General features: G+C 46.9%; 1 long non-coding RNA gene across 1 annotated transcript in view; it reads left to right on the plus strand.

Moving 5' to 3' along the window:
- Positions 1-7164: 7164 nt before the first annotated feature.
- LOC111740917 overlaps positions 7165-11973 on the plus strand; it is a 5690-nt gene continuing 881 nt past the window's right edge. The window contains exons 1-2 of the long non-coding RNA XR_002780804.1: positions 7165-9482; positions 9710-11341. This is a non-coding gene — a long non-coding RNA (uncharacterized LOC111740917). The remainder of the gene's footprint in view (positions 9483-9709; positions 11342-11973) is intronic.

Genomic DNA, 11973 nt, shown 5'->3' on the forward strand with positions numbered 1-11973 from the left:
CACATCGATCCATTTTATGGATGCTGAAACTGAAGCTCAGAGAGATCGATAGTATATCTGTGGCATCCAAAGCCTGTGCTTTACACCATCATGCTGCACTAAACAGAAAGCCAAAGAGGCATCCATGAGGGGTGCCGGGCAGGGAGGGGGCAGGGGAGGTGGCAGTGCCCAGCAGCTGCATCTGGCACTTAACAGGCAGCAATAAGTTTCAGTGGATGAATGAGTGAGTTAATGCCAGAGCAAACTGTTGAAGATGAGGATGACTCAGCCAGGAGAAGGGGGTGGGGGTGGGGGGATGACAGGGGCAGAGGGATGGAGGGAAGGCAGAAGAAAAGGCAAGAGAGTGTAAAGCAGCAAGGAATGTGAAGAACCAAGGCAGTCAGGCTGCTGAAGCGTAAAACATGAGACAGAACAGGAAGGGACAAGACTGGACAGAGGGAGCTCTGCCAGGTCACTGGAGGCCGAGAATGTCTCACGAAGGCACAAGCCTCCTGGTGTTACTGATGAGCAGTAACAGAGGGAAGCAGCCAGTCGAACCCTGAAGCTCCAACTCAATGTGCTCAACACAGAAATCACCAACTCTCCATGAAACCTGCTCTTCCTTTCGGGCTGCAGGCTCCAGGACAGTCCAGCTCCCTCCTGGTGTCTCTGCTCTGGGCTCACCCTTTATCCCTCCCCACACCCTTCATCCCTCCCCCCACACACCTGCAAGTGGAACCTGACCTGCAATTCAGTAGGGAAGAAAACAGGCACAATTTACTGCCTTCCTGGAGATTCTTCAAGGATGTTCCTCCCCCGTCGCTCTCTCAAGAGGAAGCAATGTGTCCCCTGACCTATTCTCCTGGCCCAGTGCTCCCTGGGGCTGTGATAGAAGGTGGGCAGTCTTCCTGTTACCCGCTGCTCTTTCACCATCCAGCTCCATCATCCCTCCTCGTACCTGACCTCAGGACCCTGGCATCTGCTCACAATCCTCCCTCTATCCCAATTTTTGCCACCGTCTTAGAAGATCCCATCCCTTCACCCTCCTACTTCAATGGCCTAGCACCTCATTCCTCAGCAAAAAAAAAAAAGAGGTGGGAGGAGCCACACTCATCCTGGGTGCCATTTACCAATCACACAAACTCACATTCAGAAAGTTGGCAGATTCACATTCATCAACCTCCAAAAGATAGTGTCCTCAAGGCAGGAGGCTCTGGTGCTGAGAGTGGTCACATGAACAGCAGGGCTGTGCTGTGTTTCTGGCATTCCAGCCAAGGAAGTATCTGAGAAAACATGGCATCGGCTGCAGCTCCGCACCCTTCCTCACAACTCGTGGGCAAATGGCAGAGTAGACACAGGAAACAGAAAACCAACTCCCCTCTTCTGTGCACGGGAAGCTGCCTTCCCTGCATATCTGTCACTTGGTTCTCTGGCTGCTGTGGACAGCACCTCACACAAAGGACTCACAACCCTGGGCACTGAGAAGCCCCCCAGAGGGAAATTTGCTACTTCCTCACCTTCTCATCCCCTGCACCTGGCCCAGTGACTGGCATTAACTGACTTAAACTGAGGAGAAAGCGACAGTTCTATATATTCCAGAAGTGCAATATATATTAATGAGGATTAGCAGCAGTCTCATTGTCAGAAAGCCCTGAGCTAGGAGAGAAAAGATCGAGAGATTATGGTCCCTTTATCTACAAGCTGTAGAGGCTGAGCGGTAGCCAGAGAAGACCTGGGTTCTTCCATCGTCCCCTGGCCTCTCCGGCCCCTGCACACAACCACAGAGGGAAGCACCCACTTTTTAGTTTATCCGACTGCCTTCCCACGAGCCACAGCAGGCTCGGCAAAGCCCACAATAGCAGGAATGGATTCTAGCCACAACCTACGTAAGAATCACACCCAGAGAGACACACCCCCACTGTCACCAGAAAGAATGGCAACACAGAACCACACTGTTAGAAGCACTTCTGTGTTCAGCACAGAAGCAAGCAAGCAAGGAAGCGATGCAAAAAAAAATTCATGTGAAGATGTAGAGAAGAGATGAGAAGAAGGGACAGATTCAGTTTTCCCATTTTGCAGATGAAGAAACTGAGGTCAAAGAGACCAGCATGGATCACCTCCTAACACACAATGTAATTTGCAATTTTGTTTTAGTTATTATCTCTTCCTGCATCCCTCCCACTACAAGATAAGCTCTATGCAGGTCAAAATTTTTGCCTGTTTTGTTTGCTGTTGCTTCTCCAGTGCTTAAAACAGAGCCTGGTGCATAGCAGATGCTCAATAAAAACATGTTGAATGAACAGATAAATGACTAATACAGCTAATTACCCAGGCTCATGAGCGATGGGCTTTGAGAACAGCATACTGCTTCTCAACACAATGCGTTATTGTTCCCAGAGAGATAAATAGTAGCCTCACCCCAAAAATGTGAAACCCACACCCTCCAATTCTGCAGGAACCGGGCTGCAGAATGGTGGAGTGTAAGGAGAGGCAGTGCAGTTGCCTGATTGGTTCAGTCTTCGATTCACTGAGCCTTGTGTAAACTGATTGGAAACTATTAGAACACTAATGATATCTAAAGCCCATCATTCGACCATGACTGACAGTATGACCAAAATTCACTGTGAAATATGCACAGACAGCTCTATAAGCCCAAGGAGCTGGCCCTTTTCCTGTCACATCGGTTTTTAACTCCAGTGACCCATGCAGGAGAATCACTGCAATCCCATTTTGGCAAGAGAACAACTTAAATGTAGGTCCTCTTGAGGAAGCAGAAGCAAAGCACGGTCCTGGGTATGCAGTAGGCAAAGCCTATCTTTGCCCCCTCGCAGATTCCTCCTGCTTTGGCAAACTCCAGTCACCAGACAAACACTGCCCAGAATAATGAAATTTAAACTGTTTAGATTTTGCAGAACTTCATATGTTAATTTAATGGAGCTGGCATGCTCTGCTTCAGGGACCAGGCAGGCCGAGGAACTTTTGCAAAATGAAAGCAATGGCTTTCCAAGAGAGTAAGGGAAGAAAAGAGGCTTAAAGACACCAGAGCCCTGAGACACAAAGAACCCTCAGCCTGGGGCACAGCCCCTCCTCTGCCGTCCAGCTCCTCAGCCCGGGATTAGCTCTTGTCTTACTCACGGCTCTCTCACTAGCATCCTAGTGTTGCAGCCACAGCAGGCAGAGCTGCCACATCGGGGCCTGACAGGTCACAGTATCAGGGGCAGTGCCCCAAGGAGGAGATGGGGGACACACATGTCAAATCAGGAAACCAAAAGTCATGTTTCGAAAAGTTGGGGTGATGGTAGACATGATGGGGAACTTGCCTGGGTGAGCACTGCTTGCGTTCACTGGGACATCACAGATCGGGGGGCGTCTCTCCAGGCCAGGCGCAAGGTAGGAACTAATGAGGTACACATGTTAGCACAGACAGGTTCTGGGCTTTCATCTAAATCCTCCCTCACTGCTAATGTGAGGCTGGGCCTTTAACCACAGGGCTGTTCACAAACTCTACTGTTACAAGCGAAGTTCAAAATCTCAGGATGCACTAAAGGCACCAGCTCCATCTAACCCCCACATCCTCTCTGCAGGAGCCTCCAAATTTTATAGAACGTAGTGAAGGCTTCTGCACACTGCATGAATGAGTGAACCAAGAGGCTCAGAATTAGGTTGACATTTCAGAAAGAAAAGACTTTGGTCACAGGTGGCACAATTTGGAATACAGAGCTCTTGAGTGGCCAAGGAGATAGGCAGAGACCAGGAAAAATAGAGAGACAGACACTTCTAAGGAAGGCAGGTCAGAAGCACTGTCCTAAACATCTTGATACAAACCAAAGGGTCTAATGAAACTCAACTAAATATAGACAAGTCATAATTTCCTGCATAAGCACAGTTCCCAACTTACACAAGAGTGGCATTCGAAAGTTCATTATGACATGGTTGTCTGTGTCTGAAAATTTTAATGCATTTTTCATAGAAATAAAGTAATACCTGTGGTTAGGATATCAGGCCACATGTCACCATCATGGCCTATAAATTCTTAGCAACAAGGCCCATGCTTTATTCTTCTTGGATTTCCAAGTCCATTGCAGGAAACCTAACAAAGAACAAGAACTCACATCTACATAGGATGAAAGACTTTCTGCGGGGGTCAGACACGATTTCACATTTAACTTCCTTACGTGTTCCTAGAGATAACATGTGGTGACATCCTCAGTTTTTAAAGGTACTTGGAACCCTTGACCTAATTCAGGTACTACACTAGCCTAAGGAAAGTGAGTATTCCTGGATAATCGTGCAGAATAGAAAAAGAGCTAAAACACGGGCTCTGCTTGAGCATTTCAGGCAAGTACCCAGGCTGGTAATTTCATTCAGCCAAGCACAGATGGAATGTGCAAGAAGCTCTGATGAAGGGGTCCTCCACTGACGGCCTTGGCAACCTCCTGGACATTGAAGCTTTCCCTTAGTAAAGAGTAGTCAAACTCATTCAAAACTGGACCTTTAATATTATAGCCTCTGAACTTCTTAAATATGTCTCCCCATCCCATTGTTCCCTCCGCCAGCCCCTTCAAATCTGTTCTCTGACTTGACAGAGGAAGAGAACCACAGCCTTCTGGCCACATACCCCCCATTACTGCTTACTTCATCACTATGCTCAGTGATCAAAGTGTTTTTCATATGCTAACATTCTCCTATGCTGCTTGCTGCTGCATTTATTTATGGTATTTTGCCAACTGACAATTTCTGGTGATCTGTGCTCCGTGGGGTTTGAAAAATGGTTCCCACACAGTTCTGTCACAGGTGTTGCCCCTTTGTAAAGTTGCAGAATGGGGGTAAAGGGTGAGTGCTGGATGACATCAAGCTGCAGGGGGACACCAGGGCTTCACCTCACAATTCATCCGCACAAAACAGGGTCTCTGAAGGCTTAAGAATAAAGAACAGTCAAATAACTACAAACGATGATTTTTAAATGAATAGTCCTTTCTATGGGCTGTGTTTTAAAAGATCCTTATACTCTAAAGTCCAAAGACTCGAATAACAAATTCTTCTGACACAGGGTAATTTGCCTAATAAGTAAAAACCTCCTGACAATCCCGCTATAGAGAGAGCCAGGAATTCTCTGCCAGAAAGCAATCTCACTTCTAGGTATTTATCCTAGAAAAATGAAAACTTATGTTCACACAAAATCTCTGTACAAATGTGTATGGCAGAAAAAGGTATGACATAGTGACTAAGAGATGCAGCCGCCAAATCAAATGTGTATAGCAGTTTTATTTGTAATCACCCAGAACCAGAAACAATATAAATGCCCCTCAACAAGTAGATGGATAAACAGACTGGGACATCCATAGACTGGAATATCACTCAGCATTAAAAAGGAATGAACCACTGATGCATACAACAACTTAGAGGGATCTCAAGGGCATTATGCAGAGTGAAAGAAGCCAGTCTCTAAAGATTACATACTGAGTGATTCTATTTATATGGCATTCTGGAAAAAGCAAAACTACAGGGAGAGAGAACAGATCCCTGGTTGCCAGGGAATGTCTTACTATAAAGGGGTAGCCCTATGGAATTCTTTAGGTTGCTAGAATTGTTCTGTATCTTGTGATATTGCCGATTCTCAAATAATGTCATTTAATTCAATGTCCTTTCATTATAATGTTGATGAGGGGGGAAAAAAAAATCAATTCCCAGGCAAGGCCAGTGTTTGTGTGGCGTTTGCAAGGTCTCCCCATGTCAGTGTGGGTTTTCTCCGGGTACTCCAGTTTCCTCCCACATCCCAAAGCTGTGCACATTCGGTCAGCTGGCATGTCTACATTGTCCCAGTCTGAGTGAGTGTGTGTGTGTGCGTGTGAGTGGCCCTGTGATAAAAAGGGGCCCTGTCCAGGGTGGGTTCCCGCCTTGCACCCTGAGCTGCTGGGATCAGCTGCCGCCACCTGCAACACTGACCTGGAATAAGTGGGTTGGAAAAAAATTCTTTTCTGACTTGTTTTTATTGATCTTTCTTAATGTATTGTTTATATTTATTTCAATGTTTAATATTAGAAGTGTTTGGGGGTCTTTATTTAGAAGTTTGGTGAGGTTTTTGAGACCAGAAATATGCTATAAGAGCTTAACTCTTGTTAATGTCAATTAACCTATGGTAAAATTGGTTTCATTGCACGTCATTCTGCTTAAAGTCACAGTTTCCAAGAACCTATCAACAACATTAAGTGAGGACGTACTGTCGTTATAAGAACCTATGCATGTATTAAATTAAAGCTCATAGGATTATATAACAAAAATAAAAGTGAATTTTATTGTATATAAATTTCTTTTTAAAAGATTCGCAAATTTTGACCTTCTTCCCATGAATCGATGGTGTCTAATCCCCCTGCTCTTGAACGTGGGCCAGCCTTGGTAGCATACTTCTAATGAGTGCAACATCAATGGTTAGAAAAGGTGATACAGTGCCCCCCTAACCCTCTCTCTTTGGAGCCCTGAGCTACTATGTAAGAAGTCCAGCTACCCAAAGACACCGTACTAGAGAGACCTTGTGGTGAGGGGGGGTGAGAGATAAAGAGAGATGCCAGAGGAGCTCTCAGCCCAGACACGAAACTTGTGACTGAAGAAGCCTCTGAGATGGTCCTGGGCCCAGCTATGTAACCTGAGAGGCTCTGAGCCAGAACTGCCTTAGGCAGCTCCCAAATTCCTGCCCCAAGGAAACTGTGAGAGATATTAAAAATGCTTTAAGCAGCTATGCTTCAGAGTGCTTTGCTCACAGACATGAATAACAAATATAGGCATATTTTTTCAGCAATTGCCATGTGACACCTTCTCATATGTTATTTTGTTTTTCATTCATTTCATCATTTACTGAGCACTTTCTATATGCCAAGGACTACACATAGAATGGGGACAGAAGTGCCAAGAGGCAGGAGAATCACTAGAATGTGAGAGCTGAGAGATGGGGGGCGGTGGGGGTGAGGGCCAGGGAGAGGCTCTTAGTCTGGGCGGCTGGCTGGCTGGTGGCCTTCCTCACTGAGGCAGCACGAGTCTGTGGGACGATAAGAAGATCCTCTCTAGACACAGTGCACGTTCACCATCTGTGGAACAGCCAAGGAGAGCTGTCTGGGGGCAGCTAGAGAGTTGGCCTTGGGACCAGAGAGAGCGCTGGACCATCAGAAAGCCCTTGAAGCCACTCAGGTAAGGAGGTCAACTGAGAGGAGAAGGCATAGTCTTGAAACAGAGCCTGAAGAAGGCCAACATTTGAAGGGCAGGAGGGAGCAGAAAAATTGAGGAAAAATAGAGAAGACTGGTGAATCTGTCACCATCAAACTTAGAACAGCAAGCATTCCTCAGTGGGGACAACTAGAAACATCAAGTGCTGCTAAGAGATTAAATAAGATCAAGATGGGAAAGTATCTCCTACCTTAAAGACAAAACCGTTTCACCATGGTGGTGGGAACAGGTGCTGGAATGGAACAGGAGGGAGAGTGAGATAAGACAGCGTTACTTAAACAAGGTCTAACACTCGGGGTGAAGGTAGAGGAAGAGGGACGGATCTGGGGGCCAGGGAGGAGGGGTTTTATGCATGAAAGAGGCTATAGCCCATCTCAGTGCTAAAGGATGCATTCCAGAAGGAAACAGGTGTTGAAGGTACCATGGAAGGGGCCTGGCCATGGCCAGAAGAAGAGACACATCTGCCCCTGTCAGGAAAGAGGGGCACACGGTGCAGGCCAACAGGGAGCCAGGGGCCGGGGCTGCATCTGAAGGTGCTGCTCTGTGTCTGCAGTCACAAGTGTGGCAGGGGAGAGGAGGGGCTGGGAAACGGGAGGTCGGTCTACCGATGCCCCTCAGAGGCCACATACACCAAGTGACAGATCCCTGTAATATGCAATGGTAGCAGCTTTTATTGTTTTTTTCCAAGACAGCCCCATAAGGGAGATGCTATTGTTCAAAGGTTACAGGAGAGGGAACGTGGAACACACAGGCTGGGCGGGAGCCCACCGCTATCCTGCTGACCCTTGGTTTCTTTTATTTTGGTTACTGTGCTGGCCCTAACAGTCTGACACTGAGCAGACACTCCATAAATGTTTGTGAAAGAGAGAGGAAGGAGGGAGAGTCCCTGGAAAGGGTTACATCTTAAGCCTTCATTGGCTGATACCTCGACTCACCAGGAATCAGCAGTGACGGGGGCCCAAGGGGACCGTGAGACCTGCCCTCCAGGCCCAGGCCCGGCCCACCCCACCACTTGTCCCTGACTCTCTTCCTTTTCCCACGCATTCTTCAGAGGTGGCTTTGCGGTGACTGCCTATCCATGTCTCTCCTTTCTTCTTTTCTCTGTTTCCCTTTTCCTCATCTTTCCTTGGTAAATATTTCCTTCCCACGTTCCTGTTTTTCTCTCCTCTTCCCTTCTTCTTCCCTAACGTTTCCATTACACGGAATGGAAGTAACCTCTGAAACAGTTTTGTGCGCACTGATGACAGCCCAGTGTACCAGTCCAGCCCTGAGGCTCAGGGTATCGCCTCCCTCTGGGGGGGCCATTCTTAGCCATCACCCCCACCCCAGAGCCATCCAAGCCTGATCCTGACTCCTGGGTCCCTTCTAACCTGCATGGAAGGCCTTCCACCCTTCCTTTCACCTACTCAAACCTACCTGCTCACTCCAGGGAACTTTCTGGACTATGCGGTCTACATGGGCTTCTCCCACGTCCGACGTATCCATGTCCTAGAATCAATGCCACTGATCCCAGGACATGAAACTGTCCTAGGAATAATAAAGCTTTAAAAGTCAATGTAATAAAGCTTTCCACCCTGCTGCCCAGCCCTCAGAAAAATCATCCCTACATGGTTGTATATGATATCTATGAACTCAGCTGAAATGTTCCCAGATTGTGTTCACTCTGCAAACTTCTCTGACAGACAGAGGCAGGGAGCCTCACTGGAGAGAGCTGGGGCCTGGAGACCTGAGGGTGTGTGCCTGCGTTCTCGCCCTGCCGCCCTTTGAGGGGCGGTTACTGTGCATCGGTCATGAAACCAACCTGATTTTAGTTTTTTCACCTTGGAAACGGGGCCTAAATGCCCCCATCTTGCCTCCTTTCAGGGTTGTGTGAGGATCAGCCAGGGAACCTATGTCCCAGTGCCTTGTAAACTGCACAGACATGCCGTGGTTCCGTTACTGGCGTTTTTGGTGATGAGTCACTGTCCACAAAAATGCACCCAGTTCTGGGAACAAAAAACCACTCATATCCTTGACTATTGTTCTAGATGGGGTACCCAATAGCTCTCCTTTCCCTGCCCCCAGACACACAGTGCTATTGAACGTGAATGGAGGATGCCCAGCGAGATAACCTCTCCCACCTCTGGGCACTGGCCGCTCAGACACTAGCTACTTGGGTACTGCCAGGTCCTGCAGAAGCCAGAAGGTGAGTGATTTATGGATGCTATGACCAGGAGCCAACCTGAGCACTCTCGCGACCTGAAGCTATGATCCGATCTGGTGAAGGGGTAATACATCTCTCCTAGGTGAGTGCCAACACCTGAAATAAAATCTACCCTGAGACTCTGAGGTTGGCAAAGGGCTGAATCTCCCTGTGTAGTAAGAAGGGCAGCCGGACTCTGCAGGCCCCACTCTAGTCTCCCAGATCCACCTTCTCTTGGAATTTCCCACTAATAACAGATGTGGCTGCCACGCTGGCCTCAGGAATCTTGCCCCCCACACAAGCTCACAATTCTCTTTGCCTTCCCTGCAGCTCAGCATGTGAAGGAACAATTCACCAAGGCTGAGTGGAAGGGTCAGGAACAAGGCAAGTGAAGACACCTGGCTCACGGGGCAATGTCTCCCATACTGCACTGGAAGCCTGAAGTCTGGCCCCATGGAGACCTCACCATCCCCACACAGGGGAGCCCCAGGGCTTGTGTATACCCCTCCAAACTCAACGGGAGACGACACTGACAGGACGGTGGGCCTTCTTTCGCCAACCTGAGGCTTCCTGTCTGAGGACCTAGCACGGACCTAGTGCAGAAAAGGCCAGAAAACAAGGTTTTGATACATGAAGGAGTTGGTTCTACTTTACTTACCTTCAACTTGCGGGAGAAATTATAACATCGAAATCATGTCTACAGACTAGAGACCTGACAAAGTTTTGAAGATATCAGCTCTTGAAGGTTAAGGGTCTGTAACCATCATGTTTATAAACATATACTGCACTGGTTCCACTTAGCCTTTCAAATATAAATAAATTATTAGGGCTCATTATGGATTAGGCACTGTCCTAGGAACACTAAACAGAAAAATGAGTTAAAATGTATATCCTGCAGCTGGGAGTTTACGCCCGGCAGGGAGACAGTGACATGGAATGAAATAAGAACCAGAGTGTCCTGGGTGAGAAGGTGTATAGGGTACAGCTCACATAGCTCTGGAGGAGAAAAAGCTCAGCAGAGGTGACCCTTAGATGCAGTCTCAGCCCAGGCTGGAGGGCTGGAGGGGCAGTCTAGATAGAGGTAAGAGCTTGACCAACCCTCCAGAGCAGCCTATTAGGAGAACTGCAAGCATTTCAGCATGGAAGGGCTTAGGAGAGGCTTAGGAAGAACAGTCAAGATAGCATGAGAGCAGGGTCGGGCCTGGTTAGTACTTGGACGGGAGACCACCTAGGAATACCAGGTGCTGTAGGCGTTTAAAAAAAAAAAAAGATAGCATGAGAATGTCAGACAAGAGGCCAGGTCACAGAGCACTGGGAATCCTTGTGAAGAGTTGGGATTCTACTCTATAAATAATGGAAGGCCACCAGAATAAAGGAGACATCAGGGAAAGTCGGTTGGGGTGTGGGTCAGAGAGCTGTTATATGGAGCCAGGCAGGAGTTCACATGAGAGCTGAGGGAATAAAAAGGAGGGGACTGGAAGGGTGCACAGGAATCGAGGCTGACTCACAGTTCTCATGGTGTTTCTAATGAAAAAGATGCAAAAGGGAAATGGGGAACAGGTCTGGGAGAAGGAAGTTACTCATTTCATTTTGTTCTTATATACACGTCCATGTATATAATTTTATGAATCATGTGGGTTGTTACGAACTCAATGTTTGTTCCCCCTCCTCCAAAATTCACATGTCAAAGCCCTAATGCTCAGTGTAATCGTATTAGGAGGTGGGGCCTTTGGCAGGTGATTATGTTCAGATGAGGTCATGAGAGTAGGGCCTCCATGGTGGGATTAGTGCCCTTATAAGAAGAAGAGACACCAGAGCTTCCTCCCTCTGCCATATAAGAATACAGCAAGAAGCTGGCCAACTACAAGCCAAAAAGAAGGGCCTCACCAAGAACCGAATCTGCCAGCACTTTGACTTAGACTTTTCAGCCTCTAGAACCATGGGAAATAAAAGTCATTTAAGGTCCCCAGTCTATGGTATTTTGTGATAGCATCCTGAGCTGACTAAGAGGTGAGTTATTTTAATAGCTACCCAATATTGTATCCATAATAAAGCATAATATTCTTAATAGCTCCTTTGTCATTGGACATTCTTTTAGCTTTTCGTGATTAAAACAATCTTCAAATATCTTTATACATGTAGCACTATTGTCATTTTTACTTATCTCTTCAAATAATTCTTATAAGTGGTGTCACTGGGTCAGAATTTATCGTTTTTATGATTTGTATGTGTTGTCAAGTCTCTAGAAAGAAGTAGGGTCATTGACTACCCCAGCCAATGAGTGCCTTTGTTTTCTCAAAGCATTAACAACTAATGAGATGTATCTTTGTCTTACTAATGAAATATTGCTACTTATATGCATGAAATGTAATCATTCCAACTTTACATTAACTTTTAAAGTACAATCATGATTTTGTCCCTCAAAATAGGGAGAGGCAATGGGATACATACACATAATTTACTCAGGGTTTTAATACTCTTCTCTGAATACCTCCTGCTGGTATTCCCAGAACTCTAATGTCACCTTCAGCTGTGACACCAGCTGCATGTGAAAGGAAGAGGTCAGACTGGGCTTTACAACTTGGCCCTATGCT

This window comes from Pteropus vampyrus, unplaced genomic scaffold (assembly GCF_000151845.1).
Source record: "Pteropus vampyrus isolate Shadow unplaced genomic scaffold, Pvam_2.0 Scaffold3, whole genome shotgun sequence".
Taxonomy (NCBI): domain Eukaryota; kingdom Metazoa; phylum Chordata; class Mammalia; order Chiroptera; family Pteropodidae; genus Pteropus; species Pteropus vampyrus.